Here is a 9,304-nt window from a genome sequence, read left to right as displayed (position 1 = left end):
GAAGATAGTCACACCCGATGCAGTCGAAAGCATTTGCAAATCAATCGAGAGGATGCCAGCGGGTAGTCAATTGATGGCAGTCTTGATATGAAGCTGTAGCGTGAAAACTACTACGATGTTGGACACCACATGAGTGGAAGGGACAGATGATCTTGCCCTTTACCACTGTTTCGTCGCAAGACACCTTGCCACAAATCAGTAATCAGCGTTTAAAAGTGTCATAGGGCGTAACGCCTCAACACGGCATGTTGTCCGTGTCTACGGGAGTAAATCAATGCACCCTTCAACAGACGTCGAAGGAACAGGAGTACCACTAACAATTTCGTTGACCATGGTCTCAGAGCTTCACCGAAGAGATCCCAGTAAGTCAGGTAAAACTGAATTGGAAGACCATCATTTCCCGGAGACTTCGCTTTACGACATGTGCGTAAAACTGCTTGCACGTTACCCTGTGAGAATCTCTCATCCAACGCCTGACGGTCCGAGCCGGAGAGGACACAATCAAATTTGTCTAACAGAAAAGTAAGCGCTACGTGGTCGGCGTCAGTCCGTCGGAATAACTGACGAAAATAGTCGTAGACCTGAGCAACTATCTCAGGTTTTTCCGTGATACGAGCGTCAGTGTCCGTTACGAGCGTGGTAATCACTTTCCTCCGTTTGCCAAGTGGTAGAGCGTTGGTACCTCTTCAGTCGTCTCACTCAACGGTCGGCACCTAATCGGAACACCTTTTGCATTTTGAAGTTGAAGACGTAATATCTTGCATTTTATTATATTTAAGCTTGCGCGTAAGTTCTGATCTGGCACCACGTGTGCATCAAGCACATCTTGGAGGCGTTGTTGATAAAATGCAAAGGTTCGCTGCTGCCAAAATGACACCTCCCACGCATAACAAATCGTGACACTGCGCAAGTGCGGTTTCGCTATGTCGATCCACCATTGTAATACCGAGCTATAGTTACACCGTTTTTCGGAACAACGTTCTCACATGCTCTGAATGACGGAACGGAACCCGACGCAGAGATGACGGGTATTTAACTTTGAAGCGCTGGAAGGTGGCGCCTGCCGAGTGGCCTGTTAGTGGCCACTGTGGTGTTGTGTGTGGCGTGTAATTAAAGGGAAGGGGTGGACCTCTACTCGCTGTAAATGCTGTCGAAGTGGTCGCGACACACAAATGCGATCGATCTTGCTGGCACCGTTCCGATAAAAATGAGTGGCGTTATTTTTATCCAGCGACGACGCAGTACAAACATCAATTAAGTCGTTGGTTAAATTAATTGAGATAGTTCCGGACACACAGCAGCCATGGGAAAATGACCGACTGAGGGAGTAACATAGTTAAAATCGCCGTCGACTATAACATTGCGGGTCGACCCAAAGAGGGGAGACCCACGCTGATCACAAAGTACAGAAAGAGCGCCCTCTGATCGGTACCAGTCGGCGCGTAAATATTAATAAATGTGACGTGCTGCATGGTACTTGCAATTAGGCGGCCATTTGGTAATAGTTGAACGTCAGTCGGTTGTTCAGTTTTGTGAGAGACACGGTGCCGCAATTAACTTCAACATCGATATTATAAATGACACCGTAGCCAGGGATGTCTTCGAAGCGCTTAACTTTGACTTCTCGGACCAGTGAAATGTCATTGACTCCAAGGGTTAAAAAAAATCAATAAAGCCTGCTATTTAATGCGTAACTTCTATGCGATTAACATTGAGTGATAATACTGAAAAAACTGATTGTTGATGGCGAGCGGCGGCCATTTAAAAACAAAGATATTCAATTAGTAGCAATAAAAATGCAAGTTGAAGCTTTAGATTCTGCATCCTGGCCACACCAAGAAAAACTGTCACAAGGCGCTGCAATGCGTAAGATTAATCTTGGATAATACTGTGCAGAGGACAACCTTCATTGTGCAAGAACACCGTAAGTTGACACCACTTGTAGACGGGGCACGAATTACCGCTATTCCACCTAGAGTGACGGCCCGTGTCGTCGTCGTGCTCCTGCTGTCACCAATGCGCCTCCGCTTGTTGGTCGGTCTGCAGGGCGCGACCGCCAGCGGTGTGTGCTGACTTGGCTGCGCCCACAGAGCATGGAAGGATACCCTTGTATGCTCTGTGGCTGCGCCGGGTGCTGACGTCACCGAACCTACGTGTGCGCTGAGGCAGCTGCTTGTTGCTTTGCACTTTCTTTCTCTTCGTAGCATTCGCACCCTGATCGCGTGCCGTACTCAGTAAAATCTTAAGATGTTCTGTCTGCTCTCGTATGTGTTCCTGGTGCCCAGAGCTTTCAGATGGCTGGGTGGAGGGGGAGGGGGGGAGGGGCACAGTGTCTGATTGTCTCACTCACTGATCCGGGGGTGCTCGTTAAGTCATCGGACTTAGGACTCCTACTAATCGTGATTTTATTCGTACCTCATTTCTTAGTTGCGAGGGGAATTTCGTTGGGTGGAGGTGCTGACGGTAAGGTATTGTCCATGTCTTTCGGAATCTCAACAGGTGTACTAACAGAAGCAACAGGAATCTCACGATTTAGCGAATCTGACTATTCCACTGCTGAAGACAAATTGGGAGCGTGCTCCATATGGTCTTCAGGTTCGCCAACAGTAAGGTCCACTTCAACTGGCTCGTCCTCAGCACGTACGGGGTCCGCGTGTCGGGGTTGTGATACGGTGGCCGCCACTACTTCACTCAATAATGGTACAAAGCAGCCGCCCGCAGCTGCAGCGTAATCACGTGGGAGCTGCGCAGGTCGTCTAACAGTACAATCAATCCGTTAATGCTCTGTTGAATGAGAAATCGCACATGCTGGTGGCTGCCCGATATAAGAGGCCAGGGCGCGACAGCCCGCAATCATAACATAGGACGGAATTCCATCGCTTGCGCCTTGTCCCGCTGTGATGCAGGGTCGGCCATGGTTAATCGGATTTGACATGTTAATGTTCAGGAGTGGCCGGATGCCCTTCCTGCCGCCACCCCATAAACCCCTCCCCTCCCTCTGGGAAGGAATTAGTGGACCCCAGCTGTTTGCGTCTAGTGTAAATCGTGAAATAGCGTGAATGTATTGCAAATGTCTGCGAGTCGTGTAACTGAGGCGGGCCAACATGGGATGGAATATCTTTCTTTAAATCAAGTCGCACACTTCGTATACCTCAATTACCTCACGGTACGCACTGGACCACATCTCATTAACTACAGACAATACCACTCCGTACTGTGTCAAAACACGTGCAATTAAGTCATTTCCAAGTTCAGGAGACACATTAAACACGTGAAAAGTTCTAACGTTATAACAGGATGCCACAATTTGCACATCACTGACAGTTCCATTTATATGCTTAAGCTTTCGCACTCCGCCAAATTTCTCTATAAATTTAACACAAATGTCTCCGGAAACTAATTTTAAAAATAGGGAGTATTGCACCAAATCCAACTGAAAAGTTTCTACAAGATCTTCCGGTGATTTCAAGTCTTCGAATATAAATCCACGTATTTCAAACGCGGTTGGCGGCACATAATTCCTATTAAGCACAAACTGTGCGGTATTCACCCTATTAACTGTGGACATGGTACTCACTCCAGGTGTGGCCTTCGGAACACTCACTGAGCGCAGCCCGCTGCGATGTCACCCATTCCGGAACCGCTCCTCGCGATTTGCACGGAGGCTCTGTGCGAATCAAAATTGGACTAGCAGACTTTTTCACGCAGGGTCACGACCCGCCAGTTGCTTTCTACGAGGAGACCCTGCATGCTTGTTCTTGCTTTCCAATTTGCGGCCACCATCTTAGTACCAAGGGTTTTATGATTGTGAATTTTCTGGGCCCATGGTATAGGCAACTTGTCAATCCCTCGCAGGGGAATTAACTTACTTTTCCCTTCGTTTCTTTGCGCACCCTATGCCGTACAGTACTTGTCAATCTCCACTCCCCTTTTAGAGATGCTACTTCGTCGTCACTGCATATCAAAACCGCAATATAATCGGCATACGCCCTGACAGCGAAAGATGTATCCAATAAAGATCGGCTCGTTACGCTTTTCTGCAGTCTGATCAGGAAAGTTTCTAACGAGAAGGCGAAGAGCATCATTGAGAGTGGGCTTCCCTGTGGGACCCATCTTCTGTGTGGTATGGCTTCCGTTAATTGTGCGTGAACAGCAATCCTGGCTGTAATCCTATGGTAATGTTCTGAAGTATGTGAACTGCTTTGTCGGCCAGACGAATGCGTTGCATGACTCGCAGAAGGTACGGAGGATTGACGCTATTAAAAGCTTTAGAAAAATCAACAAACAATAAGGTACCCTTAATATATGTTGATGCAGCGATCGATATGATATCCCTGATTTCTGCCGCCGTAGTCCCTATAGTCCTGCATGGTGGTGGTGGTGGTGGTGGTGGTGGTGGTGGTGGTGGTGGTGGTGGTGGTCTTTTTTCGCTATAGGCGTCACTGTACTTGTAACTACCCTGTATGTAGTTTTATAATCAAAATTTAATAAAATGATGGACCGGAAGTTATTTACTGTGTTAACAACCTCGCTTTTTCGGTATGAGTACTACATCATTTTTCAGCTCAGCAGGTATTTTATGTCCACGAATGATTTAACATTTAACATGTTGCCAATAATATGCCAGAACTGGTAAAAAAAACTATTTAGGAAGACCATTTGGTCCAGGGGATTTGTTTCCTGGTTATAAAGTGATGAATTTAAAACACTGTCAGCATCGAAGTCCGCCGAAAAGTCCACGTTATCCTCTGCTGTAACGTTACAAAGGAGTGTCTGAATCATTTTGGTCACCAATGTGTTGTCGCTCGGGATTTCAAAATACGTAGTTTCAAAGTAACGGGTTACAGAAAGATATCGTGCAGGAATTTCACCAAGTTGCTCACCGGTTACTGCAGCCACTTTCTCAATAAATGTGCGGACACGATTGTCACGATGTTTTACAAGATGAAGTAGGGACGTCGCTTCCCCTTCACTTCCAATTTGATTTTGTCTGCACGGACGCTGCCACCATTGCTGACCACCTTGCCACGCACTTTGCTACGAGCTCTGCGACTGCAACTTACCCACCTGCCTCTCGCTCTCTAAAGGAGCGCGCCGAGCAGACGCCGTTGTCATTCCACACACGTCGTTCTGAAAAATACAATTCTCCTTTCAGCGAGAGGGAATTCCTCGCTGCCGTCGCCGATTGCCCTGATACAGCACCTGGACCGGACTGCATCCACGCGCAGATGCTGAAGCATCTCTCCGGGGACTGCCAGAGACACATCCTCACCATCTTTAACCGCATTTGGTGCGAGGGCGTGTTCCCGTCGCAATGGCGAGAGGGTGTTATCATCCCCATCTTGAAGCCCGGTGCGGACCCTCTGGCGGTGGACAGCTATCGTCCCATTACCCTCACCAACGTTTGTGCAAATTGCTTGAAAGTATGGTGGGGCGGCGTTTGTGTTGGGTCCTTGAGTCACGCGGTCTCCTCGCTCCATCCCAGGGTGGCTTCCGTCAGGGCCGGACTGCTGCAGACAATTTGGTGCGGCTGGAATCTGCTATCCGTACGGCCTTTTCCCGCCGTCAGCATCTCGTTGCTGTAGTTTTTGATCTGCGGAAGGCATATGACACAACATGGAGGCATCACATCCTTGATACGTTGCGCGAGTGGGGTCTTCGTGGTCAGCTCCCAGCTTTTCTTCAAAGCTTTTTATTGCGACGCTCCTTCCGGGTGCAAGTCGGTGCCGCCTCTAGTTCATCTTATATACAGGAAAATGGGGTCCCGCAGGGCTCGGCGTTGAGCGTTTCCTTATTTCTAGTGGCCATTAATGGTCTGGATGCAGCCGTGGGGTCGTCGGTGTCTCCTTTGTATGCCGACGACTTCTGCATCTCATTCAGCTCAACAACTACAGGAGTCGCCGAACGCAGGCTGCAAGCAGCCATTCGCAAGACGGCATCATGGGCTCTGACTCAAGGATTTCAGTTCTCTGCGGCCAAGACTCGAGTTATGCACTTCTGCAGGCGTCGGACGGTCCACCCTCATCCGAAACTTTACCTCGACGGTCACCTACTTGACACTAGCCGCTTCTTAGGACTCGTCTTTGATGCCCGGCTCACATGGGTTCCTCATATTACTCAGCTGAAGCAAAAGTGCTGGCGGCACCTCAACGCCCTCCGCTGCCTCAGCCATGCGTCTTGGGGTGCAGATCGCAGCACGCTGTTGCGATTTTACAGAGCCCTTGTGCAGTCCAGGCTTGATTATGGGAGCCTGGCCTATGGGTCTGCATCACCCTCAGTGTTGACGTTGTTGGACCCCATACACCACTGTGGGGTTCGGCTTGCAACTGGCGCTTTCCGTATGAGCCCCGTGGATAGTCTGCTGGTGGAGGCTGGGGTTCCCCCGCTGTGGATTCGCCGCCACCGACTGCTCGCCGACTATGCTGTCCACGTGCATTGCTCACCGGGCCATCCCAATCACCGCCTGCTTTTCCCTGCCAGGGTCCTCCCTCTGCCCGACCAGTGACGTAGGTCTGGGCTTTCCATTGCTGTCGGTGTCCAGTCCCTGCTGTCGGAACTGGGGTCGTTCCCTCTTCTGCCACCCTTCTGTGTCCGTGCACCCACGCCTCCCTGGTGTATGACCCGTCCGTCCGTCCGCCTGGACTTGGCACGGGAAACAAAGCACTCGTCCGCATGTGGCCCTTAGTCACCATTTTCTTGCGCTCCTCGCCTCATTTTCAGGCTGTGAGCCTGTCTACACTGATGGTTCCCTGGTGGATGGTCGAACTGCCTACGCTTTTGCTCGCACTGCCCGTGTTGAACAGCGCTCCTTGCCGGCTGGTTGCAGTATTTTTACTGCAGAGCTGGTGGCCATATTGCGTGCTCTTGAGCATATGCGTTCCTGCTCAGGTACATCCATCGTCATCTGCAGTGACTCCCTGAGCAGCCTCCAGGCTATCGACCACTGCTATACCTCTTCTCCTCTGGTATCCTTTATTCAGGAGTCTGTTTTTGCCATTACCCGCTCTGGTCGTTCGGTGGTCTTTGTTTGGACGCCAGGTCACGTTGGCATCCCGGGGAATGAACGTGTCGACAGACCGGCCAAAGGGGCGGTCGATGCCCCCACTTCGGCGTTCGGCCTCCCGGCTCGTGATTTGAAGCTGGCGTTGCGCCGTAAGGTGCTTCAGATTTGGTCTGACGAGTGGCGTAGCCTGACTTCGCCGAATAAACTGCAGGCTGTTAAGGAGACGACCGATGTGTGGCGGTCCTCCCTGCGGGCTTCTCGCAGGGACTCTGCTGTCCTGTGTCGGCTCCGCATCGGCTATACCTACCTGACGCACGGACATCTTTTGCGTCAGGAGGATCCCCCCCCCACCCCCCCTGTGTCAATGTGGGTCCCGGTTGACGGTCGCCCACATTTTGTTGGAGTGTCCCCGCCTGCACATCCTCCGGCAGACTTTCAATCTCCCGGGCACGTTGCCTTTGGTATTATGCGACGATGCCTCCATGGCTGACGACGTTTTAAATTTTATCCGTGGTAGTCCATTTTATGGTTCCATTTAGGGGGGACCTTTCCCTTTCTGTGTATCTTGTCCTCGAGTGTCTCATTGGTTGCAGATTTTAATGTGTGTATTCGGATGGTTGACTCTTTCCCAATTTTTGTACCCATGGTCAGTCAACCAGTCTCCGACCCTCTTATTTTCTTCCGTTTCTTTCTGTCCAGTGTTCGTCTGTACTCTTCTTGTCTCTAGTGTTCGCTGACACATTGGTGTTCTTTCAGTGACTGGGGGGAGGGGCGTCTCCTCCCCCCTTGGGGTTTTACCTGTTCCGTAAATTTTGTTTCGCCTGTTTTTTTTAATGGGGGACTGATGACCTTAGCTGTTTAGTCCCCCTTAAACATCCCAACAACCACCACCAATTTGATTTTCAATGCCACTAGCTGCCTGCGCTTAATACTAACTAGTTGGCGCTGGCATAAATATCCCGTAGCACAGAGTAATAAAACTGTTGTTCTTTTTTGATCCTTTGCTTTTTTATGCAGTACGAGGTAGTATCGTTTTAATTTTCTTTTTGCAACATATGTCCACCACTCATGTTGAGTTCTGAATCTACTTAGAGAGCGTAAAGTGAGCGTCTACGTGGTTCTGACGAACTTCAAGCTCTGCGTCCCAGAGGTTAATTTTTTTAACGAATATCTGCACTAACCAGATACCGTTATAACACTGGATTTTATATCTGCTGGACCACTTACCATATTCAATGTGCTTAACCTGCCCATGATTTGATTTCCCAGTTCAGGCCGAAGATTCAAAATTCTAACAGTCTTCACCTTACTGTTAGCATTACAAATTTCAACAAGGCTCACAGAACCATCACGGTGACGAAATTGGAACTATCCCCCATTTTTCATTAAAACCTTGTCGAACAAAACAATTATACAACTCGACAAATAAGCAATACTTTTCTCTACCAATCAGGATGAATTCAGCATTATCTCCTCAAACACCAAAGTTATCATGTAACCAATAATGGATCTCCAAAGCAGTGGTCTGAACATGACGTGTATTCTTGTCGAACGAAAATCTTAACGCGCTTTTCCTGAGAGCATCGGATATGATGAAAAAAGGGGGAGCGGAGAAATCCGTTATATCACCAAACATATACGGGTCTTATATGGTAACCTTCAGTACTTGCAAGACCAGAAGACAAACAGCAAACCACCAACAACAATGGGTAACACTTGTCCTATGACGTCACATAACGCTTCCCCGCTGAGCTGCTTCCGCACTAGAGGAACCGGCCGTGACTACATCACGTCGGGGTCACAACGAAATCTTAAACATGCAAGCTTCTGATCTGGAGTCAGAAGCGCTACCGTTCCGCAACGGAGTCGATGCTGCTTAGGATTTCTCGTGAATACGTTCCTCGAACACTCGCTGTACCGTTCAAACCTAAGAGATAATGACAGCAGGACCCACGAGACACTTCCCAGATGTACTTGATCTGGCGGGGGTGTAACTCAGTGGTAGTGTATCTGCTTCGCATGCTGAAAGTCCTGGGTTCAAATCCCAGCTCCTCCAATTTTTGTTTCCCCGTACATGAAAACTTTTGCCTATTACCATATTCTATAAAATTCAGTGTAAAAGATTCTCTCCCCCCCCCCCCCCTGAAGCAAGTGGATTTCGTACAGTTCTACCTCATCGCGGGAAGACGATGACCTGCAAGACCATGGGCTGCGATCCCCCCCATTGAAATGTTGCTCCAAAGCCTTCGGTATGGCGTGCGGAGTGCATCTCAAACATGTATTTGCAACTCATGGCGATAA

At 49.2% G+C, this 9,304-nt stretch overlaps 1 non-coding gene across 1 annotated transcript; it reads left to right on the top strand.

The window, feature by feature from the left end:
- The first annotated feature begins 8,987 nt into the window (after positions 1–8,987).
- Positions 8,988–9,059, top strand: Trnaa-cgc (transfer RNA alanine (anticodon CGC)). The gene has a single exon. It is a non-coding gene; the product is annotated as a tRNA-Ala (tRNA).
- The last annotated feature ends 245 nt before the right edge of the window (positions 9,060–9,304 follow it).

The sequence above is a fragment of the Schistocerca gregaria genome, chromosome 3 (genome assembly GCF_023897955.1).
Source record: "Schistocerca gregaria isolate iqSchGreg1 chromosome 3, iqSchGreg1.2, whole genome shotgun sequence".
NCBI lineage: Eukaryota > Metazoa > Arthropoda > Insecta > Orthoptera > Acrididae > Schistocerca > Schistocerca gregaria.
This window is presented reverse-complemented; position numbering and strand designations above follow the sequence as displayed.